Source organism: Mustelus asterias, chromosome 8, assembly GCF_964213995.1.
Source record: "Mustelus asterias chromosome 8, sMusAst1.hap1.1, whole genome shotgun sequence".
NCBI classification, from domain to species: domain Eukaryota; kingdom Metazoa; phylum Chordata; class Chondrichthyes; order Carcharhiniformes; family Triakidae; genus Mustelus; species Mustelus asterias.
In genome coordinates this window covers 85,567,132-85,590,069 of record NC_135808.1, presented here as the reverse complement: position 1 = coordinate 85,590,069, position 22,938 = coordinate 85,567,132, and the positions used below count along the sequence as shown (strand labels likewise).

The 22,938-nt window shown below is 42.7% G+C and overlaps 1 protein-coding gene across 2 annotated transcripts in view; it reads right to left on the bottom strand.

Moving 5' to 3' along the window:
• Positions 1 to 22,938, bottom strand: part of pde4ba (phosphodiesterase 4B, cAMP-specific a) — a 671,909-nt gene that overhangs the window by 489,312 nt on the left and 159,659 nt on the right. The window lies entirely within an intron of this gene.

Sequence of the window (22,938 nt, the reverse complement as noted above, 5' to 3'; positions counted from 1 at the left end):
TAAAGTTTAATCAAATCCAAAGCTTCGCAGTGGAGGTATCTTCACACCTGAGAACTCACTCTTATTTGGCAGATTTCCAACATTGTCTCAGAAAATTTAAGGGAGGGATTTGTTGGAAATTCTTGTGGAGCATTGAGGATTTCGAGCAGCATGCAAGTTGAGCTGTTCCCCAAGAACCTCACTGCTTTGAGCTGTTCCCCAAGACAGTGAGGCAACAACATGGAGCTTAAAGTGGGCAGCGCTGATGGTCAAGAGGGCAGTGTGCAGAAGATCAAGGGGGCAGTGTGCGGAGGGTCAAGAAGTCGAGGATGCAGACTATAAATAAAGTATATTAGGTGTGGCATGTTGCTAGGGGCCTATATTTTGCAATTGGGCAATTTCTGATTTTCCCAGGCAGGAACGCTGTCCTTGAAGCAGGGGGTATTATTCATTGGGATTTTCTGCTGAAAAGTGAGCGATGTCCACTTTACAGGCATAGAACTGCTATTTAAATGCCCAACATGGTAGGCAGTGTGTGTACACACAGTCCACAATGGAAGTCCACCATTTGCCATATTGATGATTACCAAAGTATAGACTGAAACAGATGGTTTACAAAAAGAGGCAAAGCAGGAGTTTCAGGCATCCTTCCTGAAAGTGGGTGTCCTCAACCCTGCCTGTCTCAGGAATTCTTCATTCAGGGTAACTGAATACAAGGTGCCTAAGAACCAGCAATTCTTAAAGGGACCACTGGAACCAGCTACTCAAATGATACTTTTTGCAATGAGAAAATAACTAAAAGTGGAGCCAGTAGGAGCAAAAATGCTCCTTTCACAGCAGTCTCAGAGATTGTAGCCAGCCTCTGCTTTGCCCCAGCCCAATTGCCTCCATCCTCTTTTCCCTTCTGTGATTCACTAATCTAACTTAAAAGGGAGCTAAATTCCAATATTGAGTGTGCCTCCAGACTACCCATTCTAGAGCAGAAATTGTTCCCATCATCAAGCTTATGCCAGCAAGTAAGCACCATCCAAATTCATCTCTTTTGTTTCTCCCTCCTCACCATCAGAACCATTACTTGCAAACAAAAATATGTCATATGCACAAAGGGTATATTTGTTTAAACATATAGTGTACTTTCATTATGATTGGCAAAATAAAACACTGCTTTTATGCATTTTCATCAATTAATAAAATGCTATCATGGTTCCCTGGTTAATGCACACGAAGACTCACTCCAGAGGATAGATCAGGTGTTTCAAGATCTGCGTACAGCTTTCACTTGCGCTTTGAGAAAAAAGTGAATTCAAACTTAAGCTTTTGAGAGAGCTGGAGGCTTTTAGAAAAAACATTAAAGAAAACATTAAGAATAAATTTGAACAATAGGTACATTAGTGTAAAGGTTTTTAAAGTAAGGCTTGTTATCCAGAAAACTGTGCTCATAATCCAGAGAATTAGAATTCAGTTTACAAAAAAAACTTGCAAAAACTGACAGATCGTTGCAAAACGCTAAAATTAGATCCATGCAAGAGACAAACCCGTTAATGAAATGCAAGGTTTTCAAAGAAAGCTGGTAGCTCTATTATTATATGCTTGGTCATAGCACTTCAATATAAAATGAACCAATAAACCTTCTTTTATATAAAGGTTCTCTACTTAGATCACTAGAAGGCATTGTCATAACATCTATCCCCTTCTAATGCTCATGGAAACAAAAGTTGGCTGGTATATACTTTTCTTGCATCTCAAATTGAAAGCAGTTAGATGTATTGTGTTAATATATGGTTAAAATCTGGGTAATATAAGCATAGTCCAAAACTCCTCGGGCTGGGACTCTAGTGTTTACACTGGGATTGTATCGGATGACAGTTTCCAGCACTCACTGCCTGGAGGTTTTATGATCATGGGGCACCCATATGGGTGAAACACTGACCAGGCTTGGCTGCCTTGCAAAGCATTCCTCGCAGAAAGTGCCATCAACCGCCTGGAAAGCAGTACTTGATGAGTACTTAACCACCCTCAGCCGCACTTCATTACTGCCAGCAGTTTATACAGTTACACTGTAAACTACAGCTGAGGGGAGGGGACTTTCCAATGCCACATTCAATAGTTGCAGTTGGAGCAACACCAGAAGCAGCATAAGAACATTGCGCAATCATTGGCGAACATCCCCATTTCTGACCTTATGGCAGAGGGAAGCTCATTGATGAAGCAGCTGAAGATGGTTGGGCTTAGGACACTATGCTGAGGGACTCCTGCAGAGATGTCTTGGAATTGAGACCCTCCACAACCACAACATCTTCCTATGTACCAGATATGACTCCAAACAGCAGAGAGTTTGCCCCTTGATACCCATTGATTCGAGTTTTGCTTCACCAGGAAGCCCAGAGGCATGATTTTAATTGGTTTGTTCTGGCAAAGTGCAATCCAATGGCCTGTTACTCCAGTGATTTGGTTCGGGACCTGAAAATACTCCAACGTCTGAAAAAGACGAAGCTGATAAGATTCTGTCCTTTATCTTTGGTATACTCCAAGAGGTGTTAGGCTCAATATGCATCTCCTCTATAGCTAGCTGCTTCTGGTTTCTCCTCCACCACATTGAACCTTCTCATTTGTGCTCTGCCTTCCACCTAACTAACTAAATCCCAGTAGCTGAATGGTTTCATGCTGGTGCTTGTTAGAGTGAGGTGCAATGATGAGGTAAAATGCCAGCTGACAACTGTTGTGAGAGTTGTTCTGTAATGTTTTATTCCATACCTTGTAAAATAGAGAGAGAAAATTATTAGATTAGATTCTCAGAAATAAATTACTAAACTCAAAAGGGAAAATGCTGGAAAATCTCAGCAGGTCTGGCAGCATCTGTAAGGAGAGAAAAGAGCTGACGTTTCGAGTCCAGATGACCCTTTGTCAAAGGTCATCTGGACTCGAAATGTCAGCTCTTTTCTCTCCTTACAGATGCTGCCAGGCCTGCTGAGATTTTCCAGCATTTTCTTTTTTGGTTTCAGATTCCAGCATCTGCAGTAATTTGCTTTTAAATTACTGAACTGTTGCCTATGGTGCAGCTCCTGTGTGGCAGCTCAGTATTAATGTGTGTGGTAGTTTATAGAAGGAGTGTGATTGTAGTGTGAATTTACAAAACCTGGGCTTTTTTTGTGCTTACTGCCACCTTATCTCCTACCACTTCCTGCAACTCCTGAGCCTCTCATAGAAAATTATAAATTATAACAGGGTTGGACAAGGTAGATTCATAAAGAATGTTCCCAATGATGGGGGAGTCCAGAACTAGGGGGTCATAAATTGAGGATAAGAGGTAAACCTTTTAGAGCTTAGGTGAAGAGAAATTTCTTCACTCTGAGAGTGGTAAATGTGTGGAATTCATCAGTAAAGTGATGGAAGGGGTCATCAACAGTGCTATCAAGCAGCAGCTGCTCAGCAATAACCTGCTCAGTGACGTCCAATTTGGGTTTCGCGAGGTTCACACAGCTCCTGACCTCATTACAGCCTTGGTTCAAACCTGGACAAAACAGCTGAATTCCAGAGGTGAGGTGAGAGTGACAGCCCTTGACATCATTCGACCAAGTGTGGCATCAAGGAACCCTAGAAAAACTGGAATCAATGGGTATCGGGGGAAAACTCTCCACTAGTTGGAGTCATATCTGGCACATTGGAATATGGTTGTGGTTGTGGAGGGTCAGTCTTCTCAATTCCAGGGCATCTTTGCAGGAGTCCCCCCACGGTAGTGTTCTAGGCCCAACAATCTTCAGCTGCTTCATCAGTGACCTTTCTTCCATCATAAGGTCAGAAATGGAGATGTTGCACAATGATTGCATACTGTTCAGCACCATTCAGGACTCCTCAGATACTGAAGTAATGCAACAAGATCTGGACAGTATCCAGGCTTGGGCTGACAAGTGGCAAGTAACATTCACACCACACAAATGCTAGGCAATGACCATCAACAATAAGAGACGCTCTAACCACCATCCCTTAAAGTCAATGGTGTAAACATCACTGAATCCCCCACTGTCAACATCTTTGGGACTACCATTGACCAGAAATTCAACTGGATTCGCCACATAAATACAGTGGCTACAACAGCAGGTCAGAGGCTAGGAACACTGCAGTGAGTAACTCACCTCCTGACTCCCCAAAGCCTGTCCACCATCTACAAGGCACACGTGAGGAGTGTCATGGAATACTCCCCACTTGCTTGTATGGGTGCAGCTCCAACAACACTCAAGAAGCTTGACACCATCCAGGACAAAGCAGCCCATTTGATTGACACCACATCCACAAAAAACATCTACTTCCTCCACTATCAACGCTCAGTAGTAGCAGTGTGTACTAACTACAAGGTGCACTGCAGAAATTCACCAAAGATCCTTAGACAGCACCTTCCAAACCCACGACCAGTTCCATGTAGAAGGGCAAGGGCAACAGATACATGGGAGCACCATTACCTTTAAGTTTCCCTCCAAGCCATTCACCATCCTGGCTTGGAAATATATCGCCATTTCTTCGCAGTCAGTCGCTGGATGAAAATCCTGGAATTTCCTCCTTAATGGCATTGTGGGTCAACCCACAGAACATGGACTGCAGCGATTGAAGAAGACAGCTCACCACCATCTACTCAAGGGCAACTAGGGATGGGCAACAATTGCTGGCCAGCCAGCGATGCCTATGTCCCATGAATGCATTTTAAAAATCACTACCGCAGAAAGTAGTTGAGACCAAAACATGTGATTTCAAGTAGAAATTAGGTAAAGCTCTTGCGGCTAAAGGGATCAAGGGATATGGGGGAAAGGGGATCAGGATATTGAATTTGATGATCAGCCATGATCATAATAAATGGCGGAGCAGGTTCAAAGGGCCAAATGGCCTATTCCTGCTTCTAGTTTCTATGTTTTGCCTGCAGGGCCCACTCACAGTGGATGGGTGAGCCTCGATTTCCACCTGGTTGCTTGTTTTCAGTCCAGTGGGAATCCCCATGATAATCAGTTCTTTATCGCTTTAGTCCATAGGTTCAGTTAGCACCCAGGACAGCTGTTCGTTTGGAACCCTTTACATCTGCCCAGGATGTCCAGTAAAATACAGTTGCAGAACGTTTTTTGACATGACTTATTCAGTGAATACTTCTCTGACATAATCACTTAGCATGTTAACTATTTTCAATTCATCCTCAATTTCACTTCAACTTAACGTATCCCAAGTCTTTGAAAAACTACTGATAATTAGTCTACTGGAAAAATACATATTTCCACATTTAGCTTTTGCAGCTACACTCATATCAAGTTCCTCCTTTGTCTTCAGAGGTTTACATTTTGAAGGTTCCTAACTTCTTCCCAATGGTTTTCCTCATATGTTTCCCTACAAGCTGAGAAGTTTTTAAAAAATTTATTTCACTTTGTATTTGTCTCAGAATTTCATTTAGTTCAGCATTCACTGAATTGTCAGACGCCTATTTCATATGAACTTGCAATTAGTTAAGGGCTTGTTATTCTGTATCAAGTCAATTTGTTTGTTTTAGTGCATCAGCTGACACTGACACAAATGCTGGAATTTTACTGCCTTACCCATCGGAGGCTCGTAAGATCCCGCCTGAGGCCAAAGGAGAATGCTGTTCTGCAAGCCTCACCCGCCCCGATTCTGGGGCAGGCGAGGCGGTAAAATTCTGGCCAAAGGCTGACATTGTGCACATACAGGAAGACTCCCCCTAGTGTTGTGGCACTAACAAACACAACCTTTTCTTTTCGTCCATGAGATGCAGGTGTTATTTGCAAGATCAGTATTTGTTGTCCATCCCTAATTACCCTCGAAAAGGTGATGATGAGTGACTTTCTTGAATTCTTGAACGGCTGCAGTTCATCTGGTGTAGGTACATCCACCTTGTTTCTCAGAGGAAGTTCCAGGATTATGACCCAGCAACTGTGAAGGAATGGTGATATGGTTCGAAGTCAGGGTGGTGTGTAACTTGGAGGTGGTGTTGTTCCCATGCATCTAACATGCTAGTCCTTCTAAGTGGTAGAGATCACAGGAGCTGTCAAGGAGCTTTGGCGATTTGCTGCAATGCATCTTGAACATAGTACACATTGTAGCTACTGTGCACTAGTGGTAGTGAGTGATGTTTAAGGTGGATGGGGTGCTGATCAAGCAGACTGCTTTATCCTGGATGGTGTTGAGCTTCCTGAGTCGTTGGAGCTGCACTCATCCAGGCAAGTGAACAGTATTCTATCACACTCACAACCTTTTCTTTTGTAGATGGTGGACAGGTTTCAGAAGGTGGATTATTTGCTGCAGAATTCCCAGCCTCTGACATGCTCTTGTAGCCACAGTATTTATATGACTTGTTCAGATAAGCTTCTGGTCAATCGTGAGATGGAAGCATTTACTGGAGAAGGCTGTCTAAGAACAGTCTACAACAAAATTCATTGGACATCATTTATAAAAATGTGTATTTATTGGCATCAGGTTTTTACTTATCATGCGTACTTAGTGGCATGTTGGTGAAACATTTCCATTTCTTGAATGCTAATTTCCAGTCATTCTGCTCAAACTTTTCAATTACTGCCTTGAAATGGATCCTTTTTAAAATTGTATATCTGAATACTACTGAATGTCATCTTAGCAATCTAATTGTTTTACTATTGTCACCTTGACATGCTTTTTCTTGCAGCACTTCTGATGTTGGGCTGGATTTCCCAAGGACTTTTGAAGAAATATTGGGACTTGGAGGAAGGGGTGGATTCTACCTACACCTGACTGAATTAATTTTAGGGACTTAATTTTATACTCAGGGTCAGTTTAGAGCAGGGATTGCCAGAGAATGTGGGGAATGAAGCCCCAAAAACAAATGTTCAAACATTCTAATTGGAGGAAGTGCTTACAGTCAGTGCTACCCCAACCGCCACATGAACAAGTTCAGTTTCAGAAACATCTTAATGATCTTACCAGGCTGACCAAGGAAAGTGAAGGCACAAGTGACTAAGCAAATGCCAGATTCTACTGAAAATATTTGTTGTTACAATCCCTGTCAAGACTAATAACTTTAAAAAAGATAATTAAAGTCCCAGTAACCATGTAAAAGCAATTCCATAACAAGATTTCAAGTTAAGATTTTACTATAACAATGGTCTCCTTCAGAACTGTGGGGATTATATAATTCCATGATAATGAACACGATTTGTAGGTAACTTAAACTCTAACTTACAGAAAAGTTAACCTTTGTTAATGCTTTAAAGTGACTGATGATCCATGCCTCAATTATGTTACGCCAAACTCTCCAAGGAATTACAGTCTTTATGGGAACAGGTGACATGGACCCGTGGCTGGTGGAACCAGTTATATTTTCACACTGTACCGAAAACTCAGTCTGCCATTTTATCATCTAATTGGCAGCACCACAAAAAAGGGACTCTGCCCATATTGAATACCTGACCCAAGCTGCACTGTGGATGTTGAGCCAAAGATACAGATCTTAAGAAGCGTGACCAAAAGCTTGGTCAAAAAGGTGGGTTTCAAGAAGGGTCAAAGCCAGCGAGGAAGCTAGTGAGGTTCAAGGAAGAAATTTTTGGAAAGGAACTTCCTACTGATTTATCTCCACTTGCCTGCCTAAGTCAACCCGATGGGAAAAGAGAATTGTACAGCAGTGGTTTTCAGCCTGCCAACCTCTGTGAAGGAATACCTCATTGGATTTCGATTCTGGACTCTGGACCCATGTGAAACAATGAGCCAGATTCTCCGCACTCACCGCGGCATATTTCACGGCAGTGGAGGTGGCTCGCCATTGCCTTGTGCCGGGATCTGCTGGACCTGCCACTGTCAATGGGATTTTCTGTTGTTTGTAAAGTAAAAGTTAAAGTAGAGTTTATTCATTAGTCACAAGTAAGGCTTACATTAACACTGCAATGAAGTTTCTGTGAAATTCCCCGAGTCACCACACTCCGGCGCCTGTTTGAGTCAATGCACCTAACTAGCACATCTTTCAGATTGTGGTACGAAACCTGAGCACCTGGAGTAAACCCACGCAAACACGGGGAGAACGTGCAAACTCCGCACAGACAGTGACCCAAACCGGGAATCGAACCCAGGTCCCAGAGCTAACCACTGTGCCACCGTGCCACGTAACCAAGTACATCCTATTTCGAGTTTGCTTGTGTGGGGTGGGGGGAGGCGGGTGGGGTTGCAGTCAGGAGGGGGGGTTGCAGTCAGGAGGTTTGTGATAGGATTTGGGTCACACCAAAACTAAGCAAGCAGGAAGCAATTAAAAAGGGAGGAAGTAAATCAAAAACACTTTTTTTTTACGGATGAGGGATAAGAAGAGAAATCAGTGCTGTTTAAATTAACCCCTGCTGTCCGTAACGTAATGCACAGGTACAAAATGCGACCAAATAGACTAATGGAATGCTGGCATTTATCTAAAAGGAGTTGTAATACAAGTGAGGAAGTAGTGCATCAGGATTTAATGTTTTTTTTCAGATTCCATCTGGAGATTTGCATTTAATTTAGGACATCTCAGCTCAGTAAAGATATTGCAGGGAAAGCAGCACAGATGTACCAGAATTATACCAGGCTTAAAGAATTACATTCCGAGGACAGAAACTGCTGGAAAAACTCATAGCAATTATGGAGAGAGAAACGAGAAACGGAATTAACATTTTGAGTTGACCGATTCTTCTTAGAAACACATTTCAACGGTGGAATTTTCCATTACCCCCTTCCCACATATTTTGTGGAGGTGGCTCGCCATTGTCAATGGGGTTTCCTGTTGTTTGCATGGTGACAGGGGTCATTGTCAGCGGGAGCTACTGGCAGGAACAGCCAGAAAATCCCACCCCAAGTCATTCAACTCAAAATGTTCATTGTTTCTGTCCATAGATTTTGCCACAGCTGAGTTTTTACAGCACTTTCTGCTTTTATTGCGGATTTCCAGCACCAAAGCATTTTGCTTGTAAATAATAAGGACATGCTGCATCAATTTGGTTTTTTATTCCCTTGAATTTAGAAGGCTGAATGATGATTTAAGTGTTTAAAATAATAAAAGGTATTTGAAACAAGAAATATAGAGAAACTATGGTTGGGGAATTTAGAACAAGAGGACAAAGTAAAGTTGGAGCTAAGCCATTTAAAATGTAAAAAGTTCTTCCTAATTTCACTCTAAGTGTATAACTTCAGTTTATACACTTAATGTGCAACTATGTAACTATACAGCAATGTAAATCAGGAGCTCTCTTCCCAAAAGACTGTGAATGCCTAGTCAATTGACATTTTGAAGTCTTAAGATTGATAGACCTTTGTTAGGTAAAAATATCAAGGGATGTGGAGCTATGGCGGATAAATTGGGTTTAGCACAAGTCAGCTGTGATCTAATTGAATAGTAGAACAGATTCAAGTGGTTGAATGGTCTATTCCTGTTCTGATGTTTCATTCTGGGACACAGATTACTACTTCAAGACTTTGGACTTCAATCTCGATCCCAATTCCTCAAACTCTCTCCAAAACTTCCATTCTACTCTTTCCAATGTCCTTGGTTCCTGCAGTCTACTAATTATAAAAAAGAGAGCATCTGTTCTGATGGATCGTGCTATTAGACATTTCTAGGGATTGGCATATGAAGCACAGTGCTGGAAAGTTAATCCCATAATATTTGTTTTCAAGAAAGCACAAGTAGCTGCACAGACAGCATTAATCTCAGCTCAAACTCACGGGTTGAAGAGCATCCATATTAATTACAAGTGCCTTTCCCCTCGACAGATAATCAAAGCCCTTGAGAGACAACTGCATAATTTGAAGGGGAAATAATAAAGCAAATCATGTCTATACACGAATAGCACATTCCCTGGCCCAATCTCTGGAGGTGATGTGTAACCAAGGTAATTTATCATTGCTTTGAAAACTTTTTCTGTTCTATGGGCAGGATCTATAATAAGGTCACTGTTGCATCAAGTACAATTTGTTTCAAACTAGAAATGGGAAAGTCAGTTTCACCATGGGCAGGCCAGTCCTAATGAAGCGTCAAACCCAAAACACTAACCTCTCTTTCTTTCAAGGTAAGGTGCCAATTTAAATTTTCATTGTTGTATTGAGAAATTTCTAAAATGGAGAACCAAATGTCATGAAGTTTCTACTAGTTGGGGGAGTTCTGCTGGAGCCCATTAGTGAAAAAGAGGAAATGCTGGAAGTGCTGTAGCAAAAATGCCACTAAAACATTCAGAAGGTCCATCAATGGACCTTAAAGGAGCAGTAGCAATTTTCCTTTTTTTAATCCTTCCACAAGATGTGGGCTAGCATTTATTGCCCATCCCTAATTGCCTTTGAACTGAATGGCTTACTGGGCCATATCAGTGGGCAATTAAGAGTCAACCAGATTGCTGCGGGTCTGGAGTCACATGTAAGGCAGACCAGGTAAGAATGGCAGATTTCCTTCTCTAAAGGACATTAGTGAACCAGATGGGTTTTTACAACAATCATGGTTAGGCTGTAATTCCAGATTTTTACTGAATTCAAATTTCACCATTTTCTGTGGTGGGATTCAAAACTGGATCCTCAGAACATTATCTTAGGTCTCTGGATTACTAGATAAAAAGGTAAAGATGCCATAGTCCCAGATAACCATAGGTTGCTCTCCCCTTTGAGCAGGAGGGCTGACTGGTGGTGATTTAACCTGAGGATCACCACATTTCAGATGAGGGACAAAGCTGAGAAGCCTTCATAAATAACCTCAGTCGGTACGGGAATTAAAACTGTGCTGTTGGCATCGCTCTGCATCACTAACCAGCCATCCAGACAACTGAGCTAACCGATCCCCACCATTACTAGTCCAGTGACAATACCACTGCCACCACCTCCCTGGTGAAAAGAAGAATTATTGGAGACTTTGATGGAAACTGTGGAATTACTTGGAATAGAATTCGGGAAAAGAAGCCTGCTACAAGACCTTTTCCCTCCATGAATGCCCTCATGGTAGTTAGTAATACTTCTCGGAATCCACCACCATCTTGCCCACGGCAGCTCCAATGAAGCATTTGATAAAGTGCCGCACAACTGACTTGTGAGCAAAATTAAAGCTCATGGACTAATTGCCCGATTGACAAGAAACGGAATACTGTAGTGGTTAATGGCTGTTTTTCAGAAGGTTTATATTGGAGTTCCCCAGGGGTTGATATGTGTTAATGACATACACCTTGGTGTTGAGGGCCAACTTCAAAATTTACAGACAATACAAAATTTAGAAGTATTGTTAACTGTGAGGATGATAGTGTAGCACTTCAAAAGATCAGAGACAGGTTGGTGGAATTGTCAGAATAATGGCAGGCGAAATTTAATGCAGAGAAGTAAGAAGTGATTCATTTTGGTAGAAAGCACGTGGAGGGACAATATAAAACAAAGGGAACAATACTAAAGCAAGAGCTAAATCATTGAAGTTAGCAGGACAAGTTGAGAGCATGGTTACTAAAGTATATAGAATCCTGGGTTTTATAAATTGAGTAAGAAGTCTCACAACACCAGGTTAAAGTCCAACAGGTTTATTTGGTAGCAAATACCATAAGCTTTCGGAGCACAATTTTATAAATTTTATAAATTGAGGCATAGAGTACAAAAACAAGGAAGTGATGTTAAACTTGTATACAATACAGGTTCAGCCTCAACTGGAGTATTGCATCCCCTTCTGGGCACCACACTTTAGGAAGGACAAGAAGCAGCATGGTGGCACAGTGGTTAGTACTGCTGCCTCACAGCGCCAGGGACCCGGGTTCAATTCCCGGCTTGGGTCACTGTCTGTGTGCAGTTTGCACATTCTCCCCGTGTCTGCATGGGTTTCCTCCCACAGTCCAAAGATGTGCGGGTTAGGTGGATTGGCCATGCTAAATTGCCCCCTAGTGTCAGGGGGCCTAGCCAGGCTAAATGCATGGGGTTATGGGGATAGGCCTGGGCGGGATTGTGGTCGGCGCAGACTTGATGGGATGAATGACCTCCTTCTGCACCATAGGGATTCTATGATTCTATATTAGAGAGACAGTGCAGAAAAAAATCATGGAAATGCTTCTTGGGATGAGGAACTTCAGTTACGTAGATAGATCGCAGGAGTTATTTATTTCCCTTGGAGGAGTGAAGGTTGAAAGGTGATTTGATTGAGGTATTCAAAATCATAAGGGATCGAGACAGAGTAGTTAGGAGAAACTGTTCCCATTGGTAGAAGGATCAAAGTCCAAAGGGCACCGATTTAAGATGATTGGCAAAAGAAGCAACAGTGACAGGGGAAAATGCTTTTCATGCAGTGAGCCATTAGGATCTGAAATGCATTGCCTGAGAGTGTGGTGGAAGCAGGTTCAAATCGAGACAGTCAAGAGGTAATTGGATTATTATCTGAAAAGGAAGAATGTGCAGGGCTAAAGAGAATAGACATGGGCATGGCACTGCTCCTTCAAAGAGCCAGTACAGGCACGACGGGCCAAATTACCTTCTACTGTGCTATAATCATTCTGTTCTAAGATTTTAAAGTGTGGTAACATAAGCAGAAAGATGGAAATCTGTTGGGCTTATAGCCTGTGCCCCTATCACTATTTGCATGCAGCTTGTGGTGAGTGAACGATCAGTGGTCATTCCAGTGAGGGTGCTGGGGGCTCAGGGGAAAATCTTAACTGGATGCTGAGGCGTCAGGGGGCATCACTGCCACATTGTCCTATTGTAATCTACTGGTAAGTTCATAGGGTAAAATACCTTCCAATTCAAACAGAGAATTTTAAAATGCACATTGAATTTTCAATTGATTACAATGTCTCCAGGCTGGGGAAATACTGGATGGGATTTACCGAGCAAAACACTCTGCGCTGGGAGGCCTGCCATTGGCTGGCGGGGGGATTGTATGGTCGCACCACTGTCAATGGGGTTTCCTGATGAATGTCACTGTCTTCAAACCCACTGGCCAGAAAATCTCACCCAATAATTCTACAGGCTTTCAACGCCATTCCATTACCAGTAAAGCAAATCTATATGACATGATCATACTCACCATTTGTGGCAAACCTATTCGCAGATGCTGATCGACCAGGTGTGCTATTGCAGAGTTTTCTATTTTAGGGTATATGAAAATGTGCTTGCAATGCTCTAAAAATGATAAATGACCCTCTTGCAGTGTAACTGAAATGATACTCAAGCTGGTTCCACTGGCAGGATTAAAAAGAAAATCACAATCAGCTGGAAATTCCAGAACCTTCACAGCTGAATTTATGTCAATGTGGCTAATTATTAATCAGCAGTATTGTTTTCCATGCAGGACACTTCAGCAGTTAGGTTTTTGCCAAAATGTAGGCAATTGAAAAAGACTTCTCAATTTGATTGGTTTTTATCCAGATACAATTTTTGTCAAACTCCAACACTTTTCATAAGATAATTAATAGTAGAAGATGATAATTCAGCTCAGCAGGCCTTTTGCATACATCAGCCCAACTCTTCACCTTTTCAATTTATTCTTTATTTTCAACTTATTCAATTTATACTTTATTAAGACTTACCTGGATAGTCACATGAGCAGCCTGGGAATGGAGGGATACAAACGATTGGTCTAGTTGGACCAAGGAGCGGCACAGGCTTGGAGGGCCGAAGGGCCTGTTTCCTGTGCTGTACTGTTCTTTGTTCTTTGTTCTTTAATCCTTTCCATCACCAGAAATGCATCTAATTCTCTCAGAATTCATTCATACACTCTTCTTCAATTACTTTATACCAGCATAAGAACAATGTCAATACTCTGCTCCCACGCTCCCATCAAGCCTGTCCCACGCAATTGTGATTTTTGTGCATTGCAAAACATGTACTCCCCATCTCACGCAAAACCATGTGGTCCCCTGAAAGCGGTGGAAAAGCAGATTAAAATACTAGGCCAATTTGGGAGAAATTAACAGGGAATTTCCTCTCTGACTCATGTAGGCAATCATCGCTATTCCAGCAGATCACGGTGCCTTGAATTTCATGAAGTACTTACCTATTGAAAGCAATTATGTCCACCACAGCCAGAATCAGGTCCAGTTTGTGCTTGAAGGAATTCAGCAATTTGGCATCCACCACAAGAGGTAGCAGCCTGCTCCAAGAATCCACTATTATCTAAGGAAAGAATTGTCTTCTAACTCTGAAATAGAGCTAACCTAGATGTATTGTTACACAATTTAAAATTGTGCCCCTCCAAATCTCCCTAATATAGTTTGAAAAACTATCAACTGGAAAACATTTATTGGATCATCCCCCCCCCCCCTCTCAAGAATCTGAACAATTTAGCCTTTTTTGATAACCAAGATGCTTTTAACTAGGAATTAATTTAATGGTCCTCTGTACCATTTTCAAAGCCTCCATATCACCCACCAAAGATGGACACTGTATTCTAAGTAAGGTCTGCCTGAAGCCCTTGAGCATTACTAACAGCCCACTGTGGATGATTAATTCCCCAACTCTATTACCCTGCAGGAAGAAAAGTTTTATTCTTTAACCTCTAATGTTTTCTACCCTAACTTTCTAATTTATGTTCCTAATATTTGCCACCTTAATAAACAACTTATTCGGTTAAATTTTGAAAATTCTCTTTAAATCTTCTAGGTTTCAAATGGACAACCTTTAACAAGGCAATGACATCTTCCTCATTTCTTTCTTACAACTTACTTCTGATGTCTGGAATTACCTTTACTGATCCTGCAAAGATAATACTCATTCCATCATTAAGTTTCCTCTTCTAGCTGTTTTCTGTGACATTTTACATGCACGGATATAACAAAACAATATGATATGATTCAGGATACTGTGATTAGCACTGCAGGCACCTCTGACTTATCCGACTGCTTTAGGGTGGACATCGTATTGTTAATGTTGATCCTGCTGGAACTAAGGGCTTCATTATATCTGTGCTTGACTTCAATATGAAGATGCTGCTGAGGGACTACAAAGAAAGGCAGCAACTACTCCATAACCATTTCTTCATTGGCTATGGATCAACAAATGTGAAGTGAAGGCATCACGAAGGGTACTGTCTGGAAATTTAGCTGTGACTTGCATGATCTAGTGCATAGAATCACACAAAAGCTTCATGATGATGGAATAGTTGGTCTTGCAATTAATGCAGAGCAAAGTAAACTCCCTTTAGTTGGAGTATTAAAGGTATGACAGTAACAGTAACAGTAAGGGATGGGTGACAGACAGGAGAGGAGGGGAGAGAGCAGTCAGTGATGGGGTCCCCTGTGGTTGTCCCCCTCCAGAATAAGTATACCATTTTGGATACTGTGGGGGGGGATGACCCTCCAGGGGTAAGCCACGGTGACCAGGCCACTGGCATGGATTCGGACTCTGTGGCCCAGAAGGGAAAGAGGGGGACTATGAGAGCAATAGTAGTGGGGGATGCAACAGTTAGAGGCACAGACAGGTTTCTGTGGGCGCGAACGAGACTCCAGGATGGTAGTCTGCCTCCGGGGTCCTGGATGTCACTGAGCGGGTAGGAAGCATCCTAAAAGGGGCGGGTAACCAGACAGACGTCATTGTCCACATTGGTGCAAATGACGTAGGCAGAAAGAGCAGGGAGGTCCTGAGAGAGCAATTCAGGGAGTTGGGTAGTAGGCTGAAAAGCAGGGCCTCTAGGGTAGCGATCTCTGGACTACTCCCAGTGCCAAATGCTAGCGAGGCTAGGAACAGGGAGATTGTACAGCTGAATGCGTGGCTAAAGGACTGGTGCTGGAGAGAGGGTTTCAAATTCATGGATCACTGGGAAGTCTTCAAGAGAGGATGGCACCTGTACAAGGAGGACAGGTTACACCTAAACTGGAGGGGCACGAATATCCTAGCTGGGAGTTCTGCTAGTGCGGTTCGGGTGGGTTTAAACTAATGTGGCAGGGGGGGTGGGGATCAGAACAATAAGTCAATAAGCATAGAGGCTGGGGACGAGGTTGGGGCCAAGACAAGGCTACCTAAGAGGAAGAGCATTCTGGGGGAGGATGACCTCAGTGGGCCTGGAGGTCTGGAGTGCATCTGCTTCAATGCAAGGAGCGTCACAGGCAAGACAGACAAGCTTAGAGCCTTAATGCTTGCGCGGAACTTGGATGTGGTTGCAGTGACGGAGACTTGGGTAAATGAAGGACAGGACTGGCAGCTGAATATTCCGGGGTATAAGTGTTTTAGGCGAGACAGAGGAGGGGCTAGGAGAGGTGGGGGAGTAGCAATGCTGGTTATGGAGCATATTACAGCGGTACAGAGGGTGGACAATTTGGAAGGGTCAGGTAACGAGTCACTGTGGGTGGAGCTCAGAAACAGGAAGGGCGCAGTCACTATGCTGGGGGTATACTACAGGCCTCCCAACAGCCCACAGGAAGTTGAGGAACAGATATGTAAGGAGATTCTGGACAGGTGCAGAAAAAATAGGGTTGTTGTAGTGGGAGATTTTAATTTCCCTCGCATAGACTGGAAATCGCTTAGGGCTGGGGGCCTGGATAGGGAAGAATTTATAAAATGCATACAGGAAGGTTCTTTGGAACAATATGTTGACAGTCCAACTAGAGAGGGGGCTATACTGGACCTAGTACTGGGGAATGAGCCTGGTCAGGTCATCAAAGTTTCAGTGGGGGAACATGTGGCAAATAGTGACCACAATTCTGTAAACTTTAGGACAGTAATGGAAAAAGATGAATGTTGTCCTGTGGGTAAGGTGCTGAATCGGGGGAAGGCTAACTACAGCCGGATTAGGCAGGATTTGGTGGCTGTTGATTGGGAGAGGCTGTTCATGGGTAAATCCACATCTGGCATGTGGGAGTCTTTGAAGGAGCAGTTGACAGGACTGCAGGACAGGCATGTGCCTGTAAAGAGGAAGGATAGGAAAGGTAGGATTCGGGAGCCGTGGATAACCAGTGAAATTGTGGGTCTAATCAAAAAGAAAAAAGAGGCATACATGAGGTCCAGGCAGCTAAAAAACAGATGGAGCACTGGAGGAATACAGAGAAAGTAGAAAAGAACTCAAACAGGGAGTTAGAAGGGCAAAAAGGGGTCACGAAACGTCCTTGGCAGGCAGGATTAAGGAGGATCCTAAGGCATTTTATACATACGTTAGGAACAAGAGGGTTGTTAGGGAAAGAATCGGACCTCTCAGGGACAAAGGAGGGTAATTATGCTTAGAACCAAAGCAAGTAGGTGAGATCTTAAACAAATACTTTGCATCAGTATTCACAAAGGAGAGGGACATGTTGACTGGTAGTGTCTCAGAGAGATGTGTTGACCCATTAGAAAAAATCTCAATTACAAGGGAGGAAGTGCTAGGTTTTTTAGGAAACATTAAGACAGACAAATCCCCAGGGCCGGATGGCATCTATCCTAGACTCCTCAGGGAGGCAAGAGATGAAATTGCTGGGCCTCTAACAGAAATCTTTGTCTCTTCACTGGACACAGGTGAGGTCCCAGAGGATTGGAGGATAGCAAATGTGGTCCCGTTATTTAAGAAGGGTAGCAAGGATAACCCGGGTAATTATAGGCCAGTGAGCTTGACGTCCGTGGTAGGGAAATTGTTGGAGAAGATTCTTAGAGATAGGATATATGCGCATTTAGAACTGAATAATCTCATTAGCGATAGACAGCATGGTTTTGTACGAGGGAGGTCATGCCTCACAAATTTGGTTGAGTTTGTAAGGAGGTGACAAAAACGATTGACGAGGGAAGGGCCGTGGATGTCGTCTATATGAATTTTAGTAAAGCGTTTGACAAGGTCCCTCATGGCAGGCTGGTGCAAAAGATTAAATCTCACGGGATAAAAGGTGAGCTAGCTAGATTGGTGGAGAACTGGCTTAGCCGTGGAAGACAGAGGGTAACAGTGGAGGGGTCTTTTTCCGGTTGGAGGTCTGTGACTAGTGGTGTTTGTTCCGCAGGGTTCTGTACTGGGACCTCTGCTGTTTGTGATATATATAAATGATTTGGAGGAAGATGTAGCTGGTGTGATCAGTAAGTTTGCGGACGACACAAAGATTGCTGGAGTTGCGGATAGTGATGAACATTGTCAGAGAATACAGCAGGATATAGATAGGCTGGAACATTGGGCGGAGAAATGGCAGATGGAATTTAATCCAGATAAATGCAAAGTGATGCATTTCGGTAGATCTAATGTAAGGGGGAGCTATACAATAAATGGCAGAACCATCAGGAGTATAGACACGCAGAGGGACCTGGGTGTGCAAGTCCACAGATCCTTAAAGGTGGCAGCACAGGTGGAGAGGGTGGTCAAGAAGGCATGTGGCATGCTTGCCTTTATTGGACGGGGCATAGAATATAAAAGTTGGCATATGATGTTGTGGCTGTATAGAACATTGGTTCGGCCACATTTGGAATACTGAGTCCAGTTCTGGTCGCCACACTACCAGAAGGACGTGGAGGCTTTGGAGAGAGTACAGAAAAGGTTTACCAGGATGTTGCCTGGTATGGAGGGTCTCAGCTATGAGGAGAGATTGGGTAAACTGGGGATGTTCTCCCTGGAAAGACGGAGGATGAGGGGCGACCTAATAGAGGTGTATAAAATTATGAAGGGCATAGATAGGGTGAACAGTGGGAAGCTTTTTCCCAGGTCGGAGGTGACGAACACAAGGGGTCACAGGTTCAAGGTGAGGGGGGCAAGGTTCAACACAGAGGGTAGTGGGGGCCTGGAATGCACTCCCAAGCAAGGTAATTGAGGCAGACACGCTAGCATCGTTTAAGACTTATTTGGATAGCCACATGAACAGACTAGGAATAGAGGGATACAAGCGAATGGTCTAGTTGGGCACATAAGGAGCGCAGGCTTGGAGGGCCGAAGGGCCTGTTCCTGTGCTGTATTGTTCTTTGTTCTTTGTATTATGAGAGTTGTTTATCACTTTGTGCACTTTGAGCAATGCAAGTGTTTGGATCTGATGTTCCTCAACCATGTGAACAAGGAATCAGTCACTGGTTTTACTCAGCAACACATTAAATGACAAATTCTAATCATTGGCACTTGTGACCCCAGGAAAGATCCAGAGGTTAAAATCAAAGGTGGCAATGACCTTGCCTGCTCTGGACTCTGGCTATAGGTCACTTTGCTATAGGTTGCCTATTAGTTCACTAAGGAAGTTAAGACTGCAGAGACTTTGCTCCTCTGTATGCCTTACAAGAGTGGCCAGAGGATAATAGATTGGCCCCACAAAGCAATAGCAGAGTCAATTTCAGGAGGGCATCCATGTTTTTTTTATTCATTCGTGGGACATAGGCGTGGCTGGCTGGCCAGCATTTATTGCCGATCCCTCGTTGCCTGACGGCAGTTGAGAGTCAATCACTGCTGTGGCTCTGGAGTCACATGTAGGCCAGACCAGATAAGGACGGCAGATTTTTTTTTTCAGTTTATTTATTAGTCACAAGTAGGTTGGCATTAACACTGCAATGAAGTTACTGTGAAAATCCCCCAGTCGCCACACTCTGGTGCCTGTTCGGGTACACTGAGGGAGAATTTAGCATGGCCAATGCACCTAACCAGTACGTCTTTTGGACTGTGGGAGGAAATCGGAGCACCCGCAGGAAATCCACTCAGACACGGGGAGAACGTGCAGACTCTGCACAGACAGTGACCCAAGCCGGGAATCGAACCCGGATCTCTGGCGCGATGAGGCAGTAGTGCTAACCACTGTGCCACCGATTTCCTTCCCTAAAGAACATTAGTGAACCAGATGGGTTTTTCTGACAATGGACAATGGTTTCATGGTCATCAGTAGATTCTTAATTCCAGCTTTTTAAAAATTGAATTCAAATTCCACCATTTGCTGTGGCAGGATCCAAACCAGGGTCCCCAGAACATTAGCTGAGTTTCTGGATTAATAGTCTCGCGATAATATCACTAGAACATTGTCCCTACTGGTAAGTGTGAGATAATGCATTTTGGTTAAAAAAAACAGTAATTATGCACTGAATAAAATTACACTTTATTCTGTAGAAGAGCAGTATTTTTCGGTACTGAATTACAGGACATATTAAAAGCAGCACGTCAAATTGGTTCGGCTATAAAGTTAATAGAATCTTAACTCAAGAGGTCCAGAATATAAAAGTCTATGACCTTAGTCAAAAACTAGGGGGCAGAGGGTGATTTGATTCGATTTATTATTGTCGCATGTATTAGTAAACAGTGAAAAGTATTGTTTCTTGCGTGCTATACAGACAAAGCATTCCAGAAGGAAATGAGAGTGCAGAATGTAGTGTTACAGTCATAGCTAGGGTGTAGAGAAATATCAACTTAATGCAAGGTAAGTTCATCCAAAAGTCTGATGGCAGCAGGGAAGAAGCTGTTCTTGAGTCAGTTGGTACATGACTCAGACTTTTGTATCTTTTCCCCAATGGAAGAAGGTGGAAGAGAGAATACCCAGGGTGCGAGGGATCCTTAATTATGCTGGCTGCTTTGCCGAGGCAGCGGGAAGTGTAGACAGAGTCAATGGATGGGAGGCTGGTTTGCATGATGGATTGGTCTACATTCACGACCTTTTGTAGTTCCTTGCGGTCTTGGACAGAGCAGGAGCCATACCGAGCTGTGATACAACCAGAAAGAATGTTTTCTATGGTGCATTTGTAAAAGTCGGTGAGAGTCGTAGCTGACATGCCAAATTTCCTTAGTCTTCTGAGAAAGCAGAGGCGTTGGTGGGCTTTCTTAAAAATAGCGTCGGCATGGGGGGGGACCAAGACAGGTTGTTGGTAATCTGGACACCTAAAAACTTGAAGCTCTAGACCCTTTCTACTTCGTCCCCGTTGATATAGACAGGGGCATGTTCTCCTCTACATTTCCTGAAGTTGATGACAATCTCTTTCGTTTTGTTGACATTGAGGGAGAGATTATTGTCACCACACCAGTTCACCAGGGTAATGTGACACTATATAGAATCTCTAAAATACCTCATTTGGAATACTGTTTGCAGTACCAGTCTTCACACTATAGAAAAGATATTGAAGCCTTGGAGAAGATCCAAGATTCACTATGATGCTGTCTTGTACGATGAAAAGAAAATAAAGAAAAATATGAAAACTTTTTTTTGTTAGAACAACACAGTTTATGGGTGATAGAACGTTTTTTTAATTATGAAAGAAAAAGACAGGGTTGGAAGAGTTAATTATTTTCTGTAACTCAGGTGACATAAATACAAGGTTTAGTTCATAGATTTAGCACAGAGAGTAGGAGAAAACTCTTTACACAGAGAGTTGTGAAGCTAAGAAATTCACTGAGTATTTGTGGTTAAACAGAAACATGGATGAAGGAAAAGTGGTTGAAGCAGGAATACAGGCACATGGTGGGTGATTGTAATTCGAACTATTTGCTCGCAGAAAGACCAAGTGCCAACATTGGCTGATTCAGCCAAATGACCTGCTTCCATGTTGTAACTTACATGTATTTTTTTCCTTCTCTTCTAAAAGCAAACAGATATTGTGAGATCCTAAATGGAGCCCCCAGCGAGAAAAAAGGTGATGGTAGCTTCCCGGCATTCTCCATGTTTGCTTCTTGAGTATGCCCATGGAGCATAACACACAACACAGTTGACGAATGTCAGCCATTCTATAGTTTAAAAGGTCACATATGATTTTAATAGTGATACCTGTTGGAACCGTTAAAAATCTGCACTCAAGTGTGGTGTGACCACAAGTCAATAGTCAGCACAGTTATGGCGCAGATCCAACATTCTACTTAATAGGGTTAGATGGGAATAAACTTTAGAGATTCAAATCTTGGTGGAGAAATGGCATATTTTAAAATTCACAATGCAGGGATTACAAAATCAATTTGTACCACAAAGTAAAATTAACCAAATCCACATATTTTCAGTGTACAATTCAGGCAAGTAATTTTAATGGGATAGTGGGGGCTGGCAGCAAATTAATGCAAGTTGTTTCTGCCAGTTTCTAATCCAAACGTAATTCCCTATCACAAAACTCCCTCCATTTCTTGGCTCATACCCAGATTCATCTGTCATATGCTGTGTTCAAGAGGGTTCATGGGACAGAAGCCTGAGTTTTCCGGTTTTATACTTGAAATTTAATTGGGGCAAATTAGGATGAGAAAACTGCAGCACAGCTGATGTTAGGGTCAGGTGAACCCGGCAAAAGTCAGTAATTTCAGAGTCTGTAATTATCTGGAATTTATAAAATAATAACCGTATAGCAGAAAAACACTTTTTGCAGCGTTTTTTTAAAAATGACCTGGAGTCGCTTCTGACAGTTTGAGATTTCCAGGATTTGAATCCCAGAGTAAGCCGTTCCAGTGAGCAGGTTTCCTTACTACTACTACAATTGCCATCAGAATTAAAGAAAGAAAGATGCATCTTTCACAACCTCAGAACGTTCCAAAGTGGTCACTGTTGTAATGTAGGAAATATTGGCAGCCAATGTTTTACGCACAGCAATCTTGCACAATTGAAAATGAGATCATGACCAGATAGCATGCTATACGTGTTTGTTGAAGGAAAAATGTTGGCCAAGATATTATACAGAATGCACTTCTTCATTTTTTAAATAGCGCCATGGGATAGTTTATGCTCAGCTGAGAGGTTAGACAAGGCCACAGTTTTGCATCTCATCTAAAATATTATGTGAATATCCTATCATTTGCATAATAGCAACACTGTGTGAAAGAAACATACGTTCATCCTGTGCATTCAACTGGATGGCAGAGACAGGTCGTGAATGTCAAAACATTTGAAGGGAACTGAAATCATTATCTCCAGCTTTGCCATTTCAAAAAAGTTTTAAAATAAAACTTTGTCCCTTTAGCTGTCCAAAGAGACTATGGTGTCAACCCTGCAGCAGACATTGAAGGGGTCCTGGGACCATTCTTCAACCTGCAACCACCCACAGCAAATTTCCAGAGGAGGAGGAGTTCAAACCAATTACATGAAAAACCTAATCCTGCAAATGAGTCAGGATTATGAACCTATCACAGATGCAAAGTGATTCTAGTTGGGAAAATTTCAGATCTTA